General features: G+C 38.8%; 2 protein-coding genes across 2 annotated transcripts in view; both read right to left on the reverse strand.

Annotated features, from left to right (window-relative positions):
• Nucleotides 1-14,039, reverse strand: part of SLC25A53 (solute carrier family 25 member 53) — a 65,644-nt gene extending 51,605 nt beyond the window's left edge. Inside the window, exon 1 of the mRNA XM_044053961.1 lies at nucleotides 13,809-14,039. The gene's annotated coding sequence lies outside the window, so the exon portion shown is untranslated. The remainder of the gene's footprint in view (nucleotides 1-13,808) is intronic.
• Nucleotides 1-17,479, reverse strand: part of UBE2A (ubiquitin conjugating enzyme E2 A) — an 861,000-nt gene that overhangs the window by 599,272 nt on the left and 244,249 nt on the right. The gene's annotated exons all lie outside the window — the stretch shown is intronic.

The following is a 17,479-nucleotide window of genomic DNA, read 5'->3' on the forward strand; positions in this document are numbered from 1 at the left end:
GTTAGGTAAATGCGTAGTTGCTTAAAAGCAAACAAACAATAACTAGAAATGATTAACAGGATAACACTGCTGAACTGACAAAGAAAAAAAAAACACTTGCTGATGAAAAATGATAAATGTATTAGCACTTTCATCCTTCCTTCCTTGAACTTAAAACTTAACTTAGGACATAAATTGAAGGAAGAATGAAACTGCTAATTCATTTATCATTTGTCATCAGCATATGGTGTTTTTTTCTTGCCAAATGCTGAAAACAGGTGGTAGGTAAGAATTTTGAAAAGCAAGGCACAAATCTACCAATATTATACAACATATGGCAAACACAGTTATACCTGCCCTTCCCCAACTTAATTGCAAAACTCACTGCAGTAAACCGGTTTGTTTTTTTAATACATTTGAGAGTTAATATGCAGTTAAGAGTCGCAGACAATTGAAGTTTGCTTAAAATGAATGAAATAATGCACACACAGCTCTTCACTGCCATGGTTTTACCGGCAAGTGGTGCTATGGCAACAGTTCACAGAAACGGAGCTACAGTGGTTCTTTGCACAGCCACTCACTGCTTTCAAAACTCAGGAAATGTATGTCTGAAATCAAATAAGATTAAAAAGACTTGCTTTACATATTTGAAACACTTAAAAGAAATCCTCTTGTGTAATGAATGCAAAACAAACAGAATCACTTCAAAAGAACAGTGATTGTGGAGAAAAATAAATATAAGATGAAAGTGATCAATATTTGTTTTACTAAAGAGTTTCTTTATATTTTGCATTATACCAGGTTGTGGTTTAATGTCTACCATGCTAAATGGTATTGCACTCCAATGCTGCCAAAATGATTGAGATACAGATTTATCAGCAAATAACAAAAAAAAAAAAATAATAATAATAAAACAATTCAGGATCCAAATGAAGATAAGACATTGAATGCTGTAAAGATTATGACCTGTGAAGAGATGCATGAGAACAAAGGTGCAGAAATGTAGTTAACTTTGAAGTGTACTTTCATTTCAAATGTGATAGGAACACAAAACCAAAAGGTAGTTGACACTGAGAGCCAAAACAAGACTGGAATCGAAGATGTACAGGATATTTAAAAGAAAAATATCACTACGGGTAGGAATGTGAGTGACATGATTAAAGTAGGAGTACTTTGGTTAGCTATAATTTGGACCCAGATTTTAAACACTGGGATTATCCCTTTAATTGCTGTTTTGTAAATTCTTATTTTAATGGGTTACTTTGTTGTAAACTTGATCTTTCTTCTTGGCCAGAATCTGTCTTTTTCTTAGCTTATAGCCGGATGTTCATGATTTACCACTGTAGCATCTGTGGTTACAGCATACGGACAAGGCAGTGTATGTGCCAAGCATGTGTGAAATGGCTTCCCTTGAATTTTTGTTCAAAGCATTAGAAGAAATAGAAAAATCACATTTTTATCCCATTGCTGCTTTGTCTTAGCTGTGACTTACAATTTAACCATGATTTATTAATACATTTTTGCTGTCCTATATCTTTAAAGGTTTTAACCAGAACCTCATTTGAATATTAACACATTAGCATTTATTGCAGGCTTAGCTGGGAGCTACTATTCTTTTATGGCACTGTTCTACCAGGGGTATTGTAAAATCTAGATTTTTTTAAATATGTGTATTACTCAAAATTCTTCCATTGTGAAGTATAACCCCTGTCTCTGCATTGCACTTTCATTTATCCAATGTATTTTCACATTCTATATATTATTTTCCAGTAAACCCACATTTAAACATTCTGCCTACATGTTTTCGATTGGACATATTCCTCTTGATTTAGAAAAACAATATGCTATTTCTTTCTTTTTTCACTATTATTAAGGTCTTGGTTACTCTTAACGTAATGTATTACATCACCCCCCCAATCATCTGCTGAATTTTGGTGCAATCAAATTACTGTAGGTATAGTTTAGACTCTAGGTAGTATAATTTGTGACACAAAATTACAATTTCTCAGTGCTTTTCTCCTATAACATAGGATAATGCTAAATCTACACTTATAAACAGGAGCCGTTTATAATCTCGAAATATGTCGAATTTCCGTATCTTGAGACTATAAATCTGAATGTTTAAAATAGCGAAAGTTCATAATCGCGAATTTGAATATCTCGAATTCGTGGTTATGGCCTTACATTACGTGGTGTCTGGGATTGTGTGTTTATGGTGCGCGGTGCTGTATGTGGATCTAGGTGTGTCGTCAGGTAAGTGAGTATTTTGTAAGGGATTTGAGTGGAGGTTAGAGTGTGTTTCAGTGTACTGATATGTTTGATGTGTGTGTGAGGGACTGGAGAATGTGCGTGCGTGAGTTTGCTTTTGTTTCCTATTTGTGCAATCTCAGAGTTAGTATATATAAGTGGGGGGGTGCAGGGGGGCTTGCCCCCCTGCTAGTGTGTATGAGTTGTGTAAGTGTGTAGTTTTTGTTTGTTTATGTTGTGATGTGGGTGTTGCGGTGTATGTATGGTGTAGTGTATGCGGTTTTGATCGATGTTTTGAATTTCGTGGGTTTGGGCTCAGGGTTTTGTAGTTTCGGTGTTTTGTGGATTTGTTTTCATAGTTTCAAGATACTGAAATTCGATGTTTCAGTATTTCGAGATTATGAAGTGAATCCTTATAAACATATTCTGTCTTTGCAGTAACGATAAATGTCAAACCAGATTTTTTTCTGTTTTATGCCTTGGTTAAATTTTCATTACTATGATGTTTTGGTTCCTGACTTGCAGGCATACTCTGGGTTAGAATTATATAATCTGAGCTATATAGCTGGATACCTTCTCATGTTTTTTGTGACATCCTCTTCCCTCATGTAGCTACCAGTTCATTCAGGTTTACATTCTAATTGCTGTTAGCATATTTCATCCTCAGCTCATTTTGTTGCTATGGACTCTGGATATTTTATTTCTTGGCATAAAATGCCAACTTTTCATTGCTTTCTTGTTGTTTGTACCAAGCTGAACTGAGGTAGGCTACCAGCCACAACTCTTAGCTGAGATACCAGACATCTAGAGGTTTGCTGCATCTGGGACTGTTTTCAGTGGCTGTTTGTTCTGAGCACATTTTCCGGGCCTTTCTGCACCCTAGTGAGAAGATTGTGCTGATTGGAACCTGTTTAGTGAAAAGTGGTTGGTCTAGGGCTTGAAGTAAGCATCCTCATTGGTCCTTTAGGACATTTTTAAAAATGTTTTCAGGTTTTTAGCTTCTGGTATTTAAGCAGGTTTCTGCTTGTTTATGTGTCGCACAGCACCATGCACTACTGTGCAATTGTGAGCCATAGCCGGACAGATTAATTCAACAGGTTTTCCCTTAGATACAGTTGTAGCACATTAATGTAGCCCTCATCCTTAATACTTTCCTGGTCAAAGAAGTGCTGGTGAGCTGTAACCTGTTAAACTACCAACAACAACAAAAAACACCAGGCAGAAATATCCATCCACTGATCTCCTCCTTGATCGATCATGAAAAGTTCCCCTTAGTGATAACAATCTTCAACTTAGCATTATGGACAGTTGGACCACTCTTGTTTCTCCTGCCAACCTTGTTGACTTGGGACTTGAGGCAGTGTAGCAATTGTTTCATGTACACCAACAACCCTCTACTAGTAACTCACTCTAGTACAGAGTGTGAGAGATGTATCTACATCAAGAATCTTGAATACATGCTCTCTCACACTCAAAAGAGCAACACAGAAGAGGTTGTCAAACCACCCACCACTACACATGCATATAGTACCACTACTCATACACATAGTATGCATTTAACACAAAAATCAACATACGTGGAAGTTCTCTCAAAAAATCTACTGAGACACCAGAGATCTCCAAAACACAGCACTGCTACAGCTAACACAGCACCCATGACACATAGCAACAGCAGTGTCTCACCTACCAAGCCCGTAAGGTGTAACACTCAAAAAACAAATTTCTTATTCATTGGAGACTCAATAGTGAGACACATTGATGTCCCACTCACCAGGCTGGACAAGGAGAATGTCACAGTCAGCTGCCTGTCCGGTGCCAGGATTCATCAGATCATGCATGGACTCAGGTCTCTCAGCAGTAAGTACCATCATGATTCTGTCATAGTTCATGTTGGAGTGAACGACCTGAGACATACTTCACTGGACTATATAAGAGAGACATGATTGAGCTCTCTGAGTACATGTCCCAGGCAGGTATGTCCCTAGCCTTCAGCAGCATACTACCCTCACCTACAATTATGCCACAGTACAAACAAAAAATTATTGATTTCAATAATTGGCTTAGTTTTTGGTGTCATTCAAAAGGGATCCAGTTCCTGTCAGCCTGGGAAACCTTGGTTGACAAACCTTACTGCTTTGCCAGAGATGGTTTGCACCTAAAACTTCTTGGCTTTCAGCTGGTGGCAAAGGCTCTTGCTTCCCCCATAGTGCCTTTTTTATGCAAGGTCTTTAAAACAAACTTACCAACATGAAATTTGCCAATCATAACAAAATAGGAGCCATGCTGCTAAGCGCTAGGAGCTTAAACCAAAAACTGCACACCCTAGAAGCACTTCTATTACTGGAAGATGTAGATGCCTGTGCAGTCACAGAAACCTGATTCAAGGCCTCAGAGAGTACCTTGGCCTTGCAAGGCTACAATGCCTTCCACAACTTCAGATGGGAAAATGAACATGTGAGAACCAAAAGAGGCAGTGTTTCTATCTATATTAGAGATTAATTCACCTCCGGTCTAGTTAGACTGGACAGCTCCATGGAGTTACTCCAAGTTCAGGTTACAGTGGGTAAGACCCCCATTCAAGTCATAAAACAAGAGGAACAAACATGCTCGATCTGGTCCTTATTAACATGTCAAACAGATGCACTGCTGCAGCTGTCAGACCTGCATTAGTTAAATATGACCACAAATCAGTCACCTTTGAGCTGTCACTAACACCAGAGCTCACAATGGGCAAAGTCAGACTAAAAGACTTTACCAAGGCAAACTATGCTGTCCTAGGTGAGGGTATTAATGCATTCCAAGCCCCACCCCCAACTGGAAGTGGTAACTACACTGAAGCTTACACTACAGCCCTATATAATCACTTGCATAAGTGTATAGACTCAGCTGTACCAGAAAGAATCAAATCCAGGGCCACAAGTAAAAACAAGCCACCATGGTGGATATCCAGCATCAACAAACTTTACAATACACGCAAAAAGTTGCTGTCCAAGAAAACAAAGGGGAGATCCCAACAATGGAAAAGCAATGTCCTCAGCTTCAGCAGGTAAATAAGACAACTTGTCACATCATCCAAGGGCTTCTTTGAGAAAAACTTAGCAAGCACAGCCAAGGATAACCATAAGGCCTTTTACAGCTATGTACCTAGCCTAAAAGGTAGAGCCCAGGCATGTGCAGGACTAATGACCAACAGTATCACAGACACACTGACCCCATAGAGATAGCAAACCTGCTAACAAATAGGTTTGGTGAAAATTTCACTCCCTTATCCTCTCCAAACCTGTCACAAACCTTCCCCCTGCCCTACAAATCTGCTGAACAGTTCATCAAAGCCTTGTCCAAGGTAAAAAATACAGCCTCTATGGGACCAGACAGCATCCCAGACTGTCTTCTAAACAGGCTAAAACATGAACTAGTATCACCATTAAGTACCTTTTCAATCATAGTCTAACTACAGGCTTTGTTCCTGCAGAATGGAGAACAGCAACAGTTATTCCCTCCACAAGGTGGCCTAGCAACAGACCCGGGGAATTACAAACCCATAAGTCTGATCAGCCTCATTTGTAAGGCCATGGACCTCATAAATAAAGACACGGGCAACTTCCAAATCCTGAATCATATCCAATTCGGCTTCACAAATGGTAGACCCTGCTTGTTAAATCTGGTGTTTTTTCCAACATGTGACCAAGGCCATTGATGAGAGCAAATTTGTGCACACCGCATACATCGACTTGGCAAAGGCTTTTGAGACAATCCCACACTCAGGCATTACCAATAAACTTAGCAAACTGAATGTAAACCCCTTTGTTGTAAGATGGGTTACTAATTGGCACACAAACCAAAGACACTACCAAAGTGGGTGACTCCACAAAAAAGCAGCAGACCTGTTACCGGCATGGAACCACAGGTGTCAGTGCTGGGCCCCCTAATGTTTGGTATATACTTCTCAGAAGTTCAGGTCAAAACTAAGGAGTTGTGGCTGACCAAGTGTGCAGATGACTGCAAAATGAGTGTAATTACTGAATCCCCAAATGATGCCAGTATACTCCCGGAGGGTCTTACACAAACCAATGATTGGTGTCTAAGTCATTGTCTCAAACTGAATGCAAAGAAGTGCATCATCATTCCCTTCAGCACAAACAATGTACTTTCACAATATCAAATAAACAGCAATACCCTAAGTACCCACAAAGTGGTAAGGGACCTGGGATCACAAGTTGACTGTGACCTTAACTTGAACCACCATGTGTCTACTGTAGTAAGGAAGACTTTCAATGTAGCATACTTGATTAGTAAAGGCATCACCTCGAGAGCAAAAAAGGTTATAACCCCTCTATACTCGTCATTAATCCGGACCATAATTGAGTATAACACCCCATTTAGCATGTACCGGACAAAGCACTTGCAACAACTGGAGAGACCTCAGAGGTTTCTACTAAGAAGATCAAGGGACTCCAGCATGTGCCTTACATAGAGTGACTAAAGTCCCTCTCACTGTACTCTGTATCATATAAACTTCATAGGGGAGACTTATGGTTGACTTACAGAGCAATTTCAGACCCAAAACTAATGAACTTGCTACATATCCATAAATCAAATGGGACTAGGGCTATCCATTCCAGGGACCTAAGTATGGCCTGTGACTTAAATAGGACATGCTGGAAGGACAGATTTATCTTCCAGTGACTGTCACATCTTTGAAATAGGCTACCTATTCATGTAAAACAGAGGACCTGTATGACACTGTTCAAGAGGAACCTGGACTAGTGGATGGGGTGCTGTAAATTCTTACAGGGAATAGCACCCACAACCTTCCTGGACATGATCAACCATTATTAAATGCAATTTTGGGTATTAGCTAACACTTCTATGGTCTTACATTGGAATGAAGTGGCTAGGCTTGAAATGACTTCCTCTGGGTCGTTAGCCTAGTAATTTCCTGTGATCCTATATATTGGACTGTGCCGAAGGTCTACATTTATAAACAAATTCTGTTTTTGAAAAAGTGATGAATTTCAAACCAGAACCAGCAACCTTGCTGCATGTTCTTTCCCATTCCTTCCTAAATGCACCTAGTTCATGCAACTTTTCTGGTGGTCAGTCTGATTGCTGTTTGTATAGTTCAGTCATAGCTCATGTGGCAAAAATTGACTTCTTGAAATTACATTGTTGGTATGATATTTCTTTTTAGTTCTTTCGTATTGCTATAATAGACCCATGATGAAAATCTGCTTTAATAAACAAATTCCATCTTAGGTGCAATAAAGTTTCAATCTGTATTTTCACTCCAAATGTTTTGCTTTGGTTACCTTTCCATTACCGTAAATGCTTTGTGTTCTTTATTTTACTGGCATACTTTGGGTTAAACTTACATTTTCAAATAGATAGTTGGCTACCTTATTTTAACTCCTGTTGTATATGCTAAAACTATTTCAGAATTGGTTTGCTGTATGCTACCATGTCTACTCTTGTTATATTTTATTCCCTCTTTATACAGCATATTTATATTTTTAGGTATGCATGTTCATATTTTTTCCAAACATTATAATATTCCATTTTTTTTATTTTCCATTGTATGCTATTAAAGAGGAATTGCATTACTTCCATCCCTGCATATGAGCTAATAATATAATATTAGTCTCTGCTTAACTTGATATTTCCCCCTTATAGTCCTTCCCCATATCTAATTTTTTTTTTGTTTTGCTTCCTTCCCAAAGCCGACTATCAGCTGCAACCAGCTCCTCTCCACATTCACCGAGTCTATTGGAGCTCCTTTAGCATCTCCCAAGCTCATCTGTCCCATGTCCAGGGTAAGTGAGGAGACTGAGGATACTGGTACAGTATCATACTGCTGGCTAGTGTGCTCTAATTCCAACCACTTTATGGAAGTCTTGCACACTCCACAATCACTATCCTCAGGAAGGTGCATGAAGTGTTCCATGCATACACAACCTACAGACGAAGCAGCACATACTAATGCAGCACTGAGCTCACCAAGCTCATAATAAATCACACTGGAGGAGCCTAGCCCCTCCCCCCAGAATGGGTACGCCATTATCAGTCATCACTCAGTCCTATCCTTCCCCTGCAGGCCCTTCATTGTCTATAGCGTTCATCAAACACAAGATGTCTGGTGCTTCTTTATCCATCTGAATTGCAGGGCCATTCCTCATATCTGATCTTTGAATCACTCTCTTCATATGCTGTTTTATATTTTCAGTGAAATTCAGTTTTAATTTTGTTTATAGGACCAGAGCTTGTTTTATCTTGGTGCCATCTGTGAAGAGCCATTCAAGTGTGGATAGTTTTAGAACTGTGGTAATAGTTAGCTTAGCTAGGATATTGTTATTACTCACACTGTTACATTCCATTATGGATATATTAATTCTGCTTGTTACCACTTATGGGCATAAAAGATATGGGGTAGGTCTGGGGTGGGTCCAGAGTAAGTTTGAGCTTATTCTCTGTTAATCTATCAAGGTGGACTTATACTACACAATTTTTATTCATAGTGGTGTTTTCCTTCCATGGGTATTATTAGTTTTACCTTCCTGCTGCAACTCAGTTTAACCAAGTTTATATTAGAGTTGGGTGGTAGGGAGTGACCCAGTTTACAAATCCTGCAGAGCAGCCTAACCCTTCCCTAATGGTTCACTCCCTTCTTAAATATGGCTGTATGAGCTCCACTGCATGCTGCTGGCTGCAAGGAATGTAACTATGTGCTTACTCTGCTATGTGCCTTTGCATGATAACAGTGCATGCTCATTGACTCATGCTCTGTCACTGCAACACCTAGTGATCTTGCTAGGTGCCATGCAAATGACAAGTTAGAACTGCACCCCCCCCCCAAGATGAGCTTGCCAGCAGTGACACCTCACTCCCATTCACTCAGCCACAGTCAACTGAACTTTTATTACAGAGTTAATAAAAGCTTCAGACATGTTGAAATAAACTGCATGCACAGGCAATCTAGTATTTACCACCAAAAATGCTGAAACTTAAAAAACTGGAAAAGGCAGTTCTTGTGTCTTTCGGCTTTTCCCGGTTAGGGGTTGCCACAGCGAAACTCCAGTCCGCTAATGATTGGCAGTGGATTTTTACATGCCGAGTTGCCAGCCCTGACGCACAACCTTTAACGAAGGTACGCCCATTCATGCATGTCTCCATACAGAAGTCACTCTAGCTGAGAATCGAACAGAACAACGTCTTACTGTGAGGTGACAACGCTACTGCAGCACCACCAATGCAGTGATCTACCTCTCATAAATTCAAATGGGTCTTGAAATAAAGTTTTGAATTTGCCCTTATCTTATTTTAGTTAAACAACTGCGGTGGTGGTGCTGCGGTAGCATTGTCGCCTCACAGTTAGACATTACCCGTTCGATTCTCAGTTAGAGCGTCTTCTGTGTGTCGACATGTGTGAATGGGCGTTCCTTCATTGCAGGTTGTGCATTAGGCCCGGCAAGCCAGCACGTAAAAATCTACTGCCAGTCATTAGCGGACCGGAGTTCCGCTGTGGCGACCCCTAACCGGGAAAAGCCGAAAGACACAAACAAACAAAACTGATTTTAAATAACCATCCAAACAGGCAATAAAATATAGCATAACAACATAAAAGAAATGAAATAAAACACAGTGGTTGCACCTCTACAACCATTCTTTTGTGCATATCGGCCAGATCCATTACACCTGATGATTCAGAAAGAACCCCAATGCTCACGTTAAGAGTGGCGGTAAAAAGAGGCTGTTTATTCAATACAGTGATTTGCAATTCAGAGACACAGTAGCCATGATGAGGAAAGACCTCATTATTGGCTAATTTGCATATCTCTAAATTGCTGTTAACTACTGCTAGTGCTAATCAGTACTTTACTGCAGTAGTTAACATGGGTGATGCATGCATTGTGTTAGCAGAAGCACCCACCTCATTTACTTGCATGCAGACACACACACACACACACACACACACACACACACCATATTGTCCATTTACTGCCCTTGTAAGCTATTGACAATTATAGCCAGTCATGTCAGACATTCAAGTTTCATACTTCTTATTGTACAGAAACTGCTTCACAATGCTAGGGCTGTTGTTCTATTAACTTGGTATATAACTCTTAGTCACATTTCAGAATTCTTCCTGGTATCATCTAATGTTCCTCCTGACTTTGCCCTGAAGCCCCCCTCCTCCAACTGAGACACACTCATCCCCTTCAACTCTTCCTGATTTCACAGGATGCTCCTTCTGTTGTCTCTAATAGGTGCCCTTTCCCTCCCACAGCCATACAGTCATGGAATATACTATGAGAGTCAGACAGATTTTATTTGTATAACTGTGGACTAACCTCAAATTAAACTGAAATGATGGACCCAATGTACCAGAATTGGTTGTGTTGTGCTTGGTACATAATGTTTGAGCAACATCACCAATATATGACATGACAGTGGACATAGTATATAGAAAAGGGATTCAAAACCACATTCTGATGCGGAATATGATGCATAAAAGCACCATTATGCAACTTTACACAGTCCCATCTCTAACACCATTACATCAACAAGCTCATACAAATGTGAGTTCATCTAGTATCAGATCATGTCTTTAAAATAACATTAAAAATGATCCCTGCTCTACTGACATAGTGAAGGAGCCTGAAACAGTCATGAATTTCTCCCTGACATGATGGTGGATTAGAAAGCAGACCCTAATAAGCTGTAAAGTCATGCACAATGTAAAGCATACTGGCACTGACACTGCACACCTGATGCCACAGCAGCTGTTAGCAGTGACATATCAGCAACCGACAACTGCTATAGCTGCCCATCTCTGCTACCCTCATTGCCTTACTCCCTGTGGATATCCATGTGTGCAGACCAGGGTAACCTCCTGGTGCTCTTCTGCTTCTCTCTCTGTGACACCATGGCCAGCTCTAGTACACATACCCTACCAGTGCCTATTAGCTCTTGGCAAATGGTCATCCTCTGATACTGCTCAGTCCTGACCTGAATTGTCAATTCAATGGGGCCATTCAGCCCTATTGCTATTATCCTAGAAAGAACGGTCACAGTATTATACTAGCCAGGCTAATTGGTCACTTTACCACTATCCAGACTAAGTAGAAGGATCTACATTATAGAATATGATGCATGCTGCTGAAACAGGCAGAACATGTACTAACAACTATTAAATAAATAATAGATATTTATGTCTGTGATAGATTTGTTTAACCTCATTGTATGAGTAATTGATAAATCTGAAGACCAGCTGCAATCCTCATCTACATTACCTCTCCGAACAGCCTGACACTGTGTATTTGGACAATAGCAGGATTCTATTTTGTGAATCACAGTACAACTACAGGAGCACACAAGTCTTGTGCACCCATGTGTACAGTGTTTATAAATGCGGTGGCCCATTAATATAAATTTAAGGACCTCATTAATTATGTTCTGGAGAAGAGGAAGGATATGATGGAGACTTCTGGGTAATTTTACTTGTAAAATTAAAGGGAAGTATTAAAAAAATTAATTCTCAAGAGAAAGAAATAATTGTAAGAAATCTGAGAAGACAGATGAGGACAAACATGAAAAACTGCATTTTCACAAAAAAAAAAAAGGGTGGTGGATGCATAGACAAAACTTCCACCAGACGTTTTGGGAGCAGACGCTGTAACAAAAAAAGCACATATGGTTAAGGCTATGAGCCACTAACATTTAATCAGTTAGTCCATGGTTTGTTTCCATCAGTCTTCATTTCCCTCTTGGTGACTTTAAACAAGTCACTTGACCAGATGGTCCTCCCAGATCATTACTGAATAGAAGCTTGTGCCGAGTAGGTTTAGGCATTTGCCAAACAAATGCAATGAAAAATAAGCATCACCGGGCAGGCATAAAATGAACTTAGTATCTGGGAAGGAAGAAGAACTCGTGATTTAGAAATCAAGTAAGGTCTGCATTAGACTCAGCTCTGTGGAGTAGAGGCATAAAGCCTTGACTGTCACACAGATGCACAAGATCAACTAGCAACCAAGAAGCTGGAGAAGCTGATGAGGGAGTGTGGAAGTGAAGGCAGGAGTGGCTGATGCTGATGGACCCATCCTGGGGTTAGGGAGGTCGTCCAGCTACAGTGCCAGCAGCTAATTTGAAGAAAGGTGCATAACATTCAGCATATGGGCTTTGTCAAGTCATGTTTGCATGGTAGACTTCATGTAATATGCTGAGAAAGCCCTTATATATGCAAGTGTGCATATCCACCACTGGGGAAAGGATAGCTAGGAAAAAATAAAAACTCCATCATGGCTGAATTAATGATAGCCATGACATGACCAGCTCTTGCTCTGGTATTAAGAAATGAAGGATCACATTCACTATGTGGTCAGTAGGCAAAGGGATGAAATGCTTTGCATTGTTACAGTAGAAATTGCAATCATCCTATTAGGTAAGCAAACTGATTTTTATTTCTGTATATTTCAGTGCATCATCATCATATACCTAGACAGAAATTGTGCTGTTTTATTGATAGACTCCATATGTTCCAAAAGTGTAGCTCTCAGCATAAATGACTTACTCTGGTGTAAACTGCCCTAATTTTGAAAGGCTTGCTGTTGATGTAAGTGACTTACTTTAGTGTAAAGCCTATTTACATATAGGGCTTACACCGGAGGCCAGATTCCAAAAGAGCTGCTCTCAGTGTAAGTGACTTTCTCTGGTGTAATACACATGAATATGTCACTTACTCTGATAGCTGCTCTTTTGGAATCAGGTCCCAAATGTTGCCAGTTGCTGCACCACCCTTTCCCCTTGTAGATACACACATTTATCCACCTGCTTCAGTCATGACATTTCAAATATCAACATTTTACACTAGCTCATTACAGAAACATGTAATAAACAGTGTTGGTTTGAGCAGAGATGCATAGTATCCCATTGACTTTCCTATTTTAACATTAAAGATAGCAACTATAACAGTAAAATTATGTGTTTTCTGACTGTTTAAAAAATGTGCTCTGCTGTGTGCATTAAGTATGCCTGACTACACCATTGTGCAACACGCTTGCTTGTCAGCTGAACGCAAACCACTCAGAACAATACATCTGCAATAAATTCTCGTTTCTGTTTAGTTCTATGATCTGCCACTCCCTAAGCAATGCTAGGCATTGATTGCAATACATTTATCATAATTATAAACAGTAATCCCTATATCATAACTGAGAATAAAAAAGCATTAATTTTGAAAATATTCTCTGTTTCAACCAAGTCTTAAATTAATGACTGCAGACTTAACGTTTCACATTCATGCTCCGAAGTGTTTTATTTGTAAGATGTTGTATTATTTTCTTTAAAACAGATGAAAGCATTGCATCACCTTTACTTTTTAAAACAAGTTACTGATATTGGGTATGCTGTCAGTAATTGCTGTATTGGTTTCTCATGTCAGGCTGGACAAAAATGCAAAGGTTATATAATAGGATCTGATGTAATCTTTACTAGTTAATATCAGTTTTTTTTATCCACATAAATAATTGTAAATGTTACATGTACTGATTTATTTCAAAATGTATAAGAAATAAAAAAAAAGTTACCTGTATAATAATGTGTCCTGCTTAGTTTAGCCTCTTGGTTTAGCTTAAGACTTCACTGGTTTTCATTGCTGTTGGGTTATTTGAAAAGGCAGTGCTGCGGCTGTGCATCCATGCGCATCTAAACCATTTCCTCCTCTACATGCTTTTTTTCAAACAGCACTGATTGCTACTACAGACAAAGCAAGGTTTGACCTCTTTCCTGTGAGATCATTGGGCCTTCCCCTTATTGTGACAGGCTGAGCTTTACTCTCTCCCATCATCTCTACCAGCAGAAGCTCATTAGCTATTAACTGATTTTCCTCCGTCTGTTTCAGAAAAGAAAAATACAAACCCACCTGCAGAAGTCAATTAAGAAGGTACAAGACATAGCAGGATATTTTCTTGCATCCCTTACATGACAAGTTTTGCAGTAGTAAATGAAAGGGCTTGGCATCTCAGGCAGATTTAGATGTGATTTCAGCAATGTTTTATTGGTCACTGCTATTTATTGTTGATTGCATTTGTGAAAGCTGTTTTCATTATAATGCTTCATTAATAAAGTTCATCAGTTAATCTCATATGGCTATATTTTTTATTCTGTTTAATGCTGAATTCACTGCATTTGTGTGCGTTTATATTGGTCCTAATGCAGATTTAGTTAATTATTCATTGACATTTGATTAATGGGAAAGCCCATCTGGGCACATGTGTCCTTTTTCAATGGAGACTCAAGGAGAAAAGCTCCAAGGTAACAATTTTAATGCAATCAATATTTACAATCACACGATTTATAATGCAGTTTCTGTGAATTTGTAGCATAACGGTCAGTATAATACAATTTGTATTGATATTCACAAACATTAATATATAAGCACTGTATTGAGAATTTACAGATAGAAGAGTGGTGTATAATATAGGTAAGAGTAATTAAAGAAATGCATTATAGTGAGGTATTAGCAGGGGTGTGCAAGTTTAAGTGTTAACAGACAGAGATGTATATGTATATGCATTTAGGTATGTGTATATTTATCCACTTGTCTATTGAAGTTTTAGATCACATTATTTTTGAGCTTAGAGATCTTTTAAAAGGTCAACAGAAAAAGATACAGTATCAGTTGTAAACAAAAATGACACAGTATTGCTAATGTTGTTCAGAAAATGTATGCTGTAAATCTGTTCTACTACTTTTAAATTAATTAGAGTGGCATTTAAAAACTGCCCCGATTTTGGGCTTTTGCCCCACCCCCACGGTTATTTTTGGCTTTGTCCAGAATTCTTGAGTAAATAAGTTGAGACATAGAGTGGATATAAAAGGTGTACACACCCCTGTTAAAATGCCATGTTTTTGTGATATAAAAAAAATGAGACCACAATAAATCATTTCAAAACTTTTCCCACCTTTAATGTGACCTATAACTATACAATTCAAAAGAAAAAGAAACAAATCTGTTAGGGGAAAATATAAAAAAAATAAACAAAACATACAATAAGTTGATTGCATAAGTGTGCACACCCTTAAACTAATACTTTGTTGAAGCACCTTTTGATTTAATTACAACATTCAGTTTTCTTGGATACACACCTGCCATCAATTAAAGAGACTCTGATTAACCCCAAATAAAGTTCAGCTGTCCTAGTAGGATTTTCCTGACATTTACTCAGTTCCCTAATACAGCAAAAGCCATGGATCACAGAGAGCTTACAAAGCATCAAAGGGATCAGTCAGGAGAAGGGAACAAAAAAAAATTCCACAGCATTGGATATACCATGGAACAGTGAAGACAGTCATCAACAAGTGGAGAAAATATGGGACAACAGTGACGTTGCAAAGAACTGGACGTCCCTCCAGAATTGATGAAAAGACAAGACGAAAACTGGTCAAGGAAGCTGCCAAGAGACCTACAGCAACACTGAAGGAGATGCAGGAATTTCTGGCAAGTACTGGTTGTGTACTACACAAGACAACAATCTCCCGTATTCTCCATATGTCAGGACTATAGGGTAGGGTTGCAAGATGGAAGCCTTTTCTTACACAGAAAAACATTCAAGCCCAGATAAAATTTGCAAAACAATACATCACGTCTCCCAAACGCATGTGGGAAAATGTGCTATAGTCTGATGAGACCAAGGTTGAACTTTCTGGCCACAATTCCAAAAGGTTCGTTTGGCGCAAAAACAACACTTTGCATCACCAAAAGAACACCATCTCCACAGTAAAGCATGGTGGTGGCAGTATCATGCTTTGGGGTTGCTTTTCTTCAGCTGGAACTGGGTCTTTAGTCAAGGTGGAGGGAATTATGAACAGTTCCAAATACCAGTCACTTTTGGACCAAAACCTTCAGGCGTCTGCTAGAAAGCTGAAGATGAAGAGGAATTTCACCTTTCAACATGACAATGACCCCAAGTATACATCCAAATTAACAAAAGAATGGCTTCACCAACAGAAAATTAAAGTTTTGGAATGGCCCAGCCAGAGCCTAGACCTAAATCCAATAGAAAATCTGTGGGGTGACCCGAAGAGAGCGGTGCACAAGAGATGCCCTCACAATCTGACAGATTTGGAGCACTTTTGCAAGGAAGAGTAGGCAAATATTGTCAAGTTAAGATGTGCCATGCTGATAGACTCCTACCCTAGAAGACTGAATGTTGTAATTAAATCAAAAGGTGCTTCAACAAAGTATTAGTTTGAGGGTGTGCACACTTATGCAACCAGCTTATTGTACATTATTTATTTTTTTATATTTTTTTCCACTAACAGATTTGTTTGTTTTTCAATTGAATTGTACAACTTATAGGTCACATTAAAGGTGGGAAAAGTTTTGAAATGATTTATTGTGGTCTCATTGTTTATATCACAAAAACCTGGCATTTTAACAGGGGTGTGTACACTTTTTATGTCCACTGTATAGTCAGGGATCTCTAGTAACAAATGTGAAGGAACTTCCATGCTGCTTAATGAATTATTCTCTTTTTCAGATTGACAGACTTGCACATTCACTGTAACTCCAACTCATTTTGATTTACATGTAGAAGCATAGCCAGGAGTTTTGAAGTTGTATGCCAACTTTCAGAATGTAACCCACTCCCTTACAAGTGTGGCCCCCATCTCCAGACAGTGCATTTTTGTTTAGTATATCTTTTCAGTAATGCAAAAGAGAGAAAAAAAAACTCTTGAAATAACAGGCTTAAGCAAAATCCCATTTAGGCAGTCATGCATTTTGAAAAAAAAATGCTGTTTAAAAAAAAAAAAAAAAAAAATATATATATATATATATATATATATATATATATATATATATATATATATGACTGTGCTATGTGGTCAATCTGTCAACAGCTGTTTCCTCTGCTGCTGATAAATCAGAAACATTGTGCCAAACAGCAAATGTGGAGTTTTCACTTTTCCTGGCTGCTGTTGTATTACCTCAGAGTAGGTATATATCATTCTGGGGGGGGGGGGGGCTTGTCCCTCACTTCAGGGGTGCAGGATGGCTTGCCTCCTCTTCAAAAAGATGTTTTTGAGAATTGCCCAAAGGTGTTTTGGCATAGTTTTCATGATCTATCAGTTTTCAAAGAAATGATTGATAATAGAGCAACTTAAATTCCATGATTATATACCACAATAAGTATGCCAGTTTAAAAAAGTATATTCTTGCACAACTCATTGCACAAGATAGATTATTTATTTTTAA

Source organism: Protopterus annectens, chromosome 13.part0 (genome assembly GCF_019279795.1).
Source record: "Protopterus annectens isolate FY-2018-M chromosome 13.part0, PAN1.0, whole genome shotgun sequence".
Classification (NCBI taxonomy): domain Eukaryota; kingdom Metazoa; phylum Chordata; order Ceratodontiformes; family Protopteridae; genus Protopterus; species Protopterus annectens.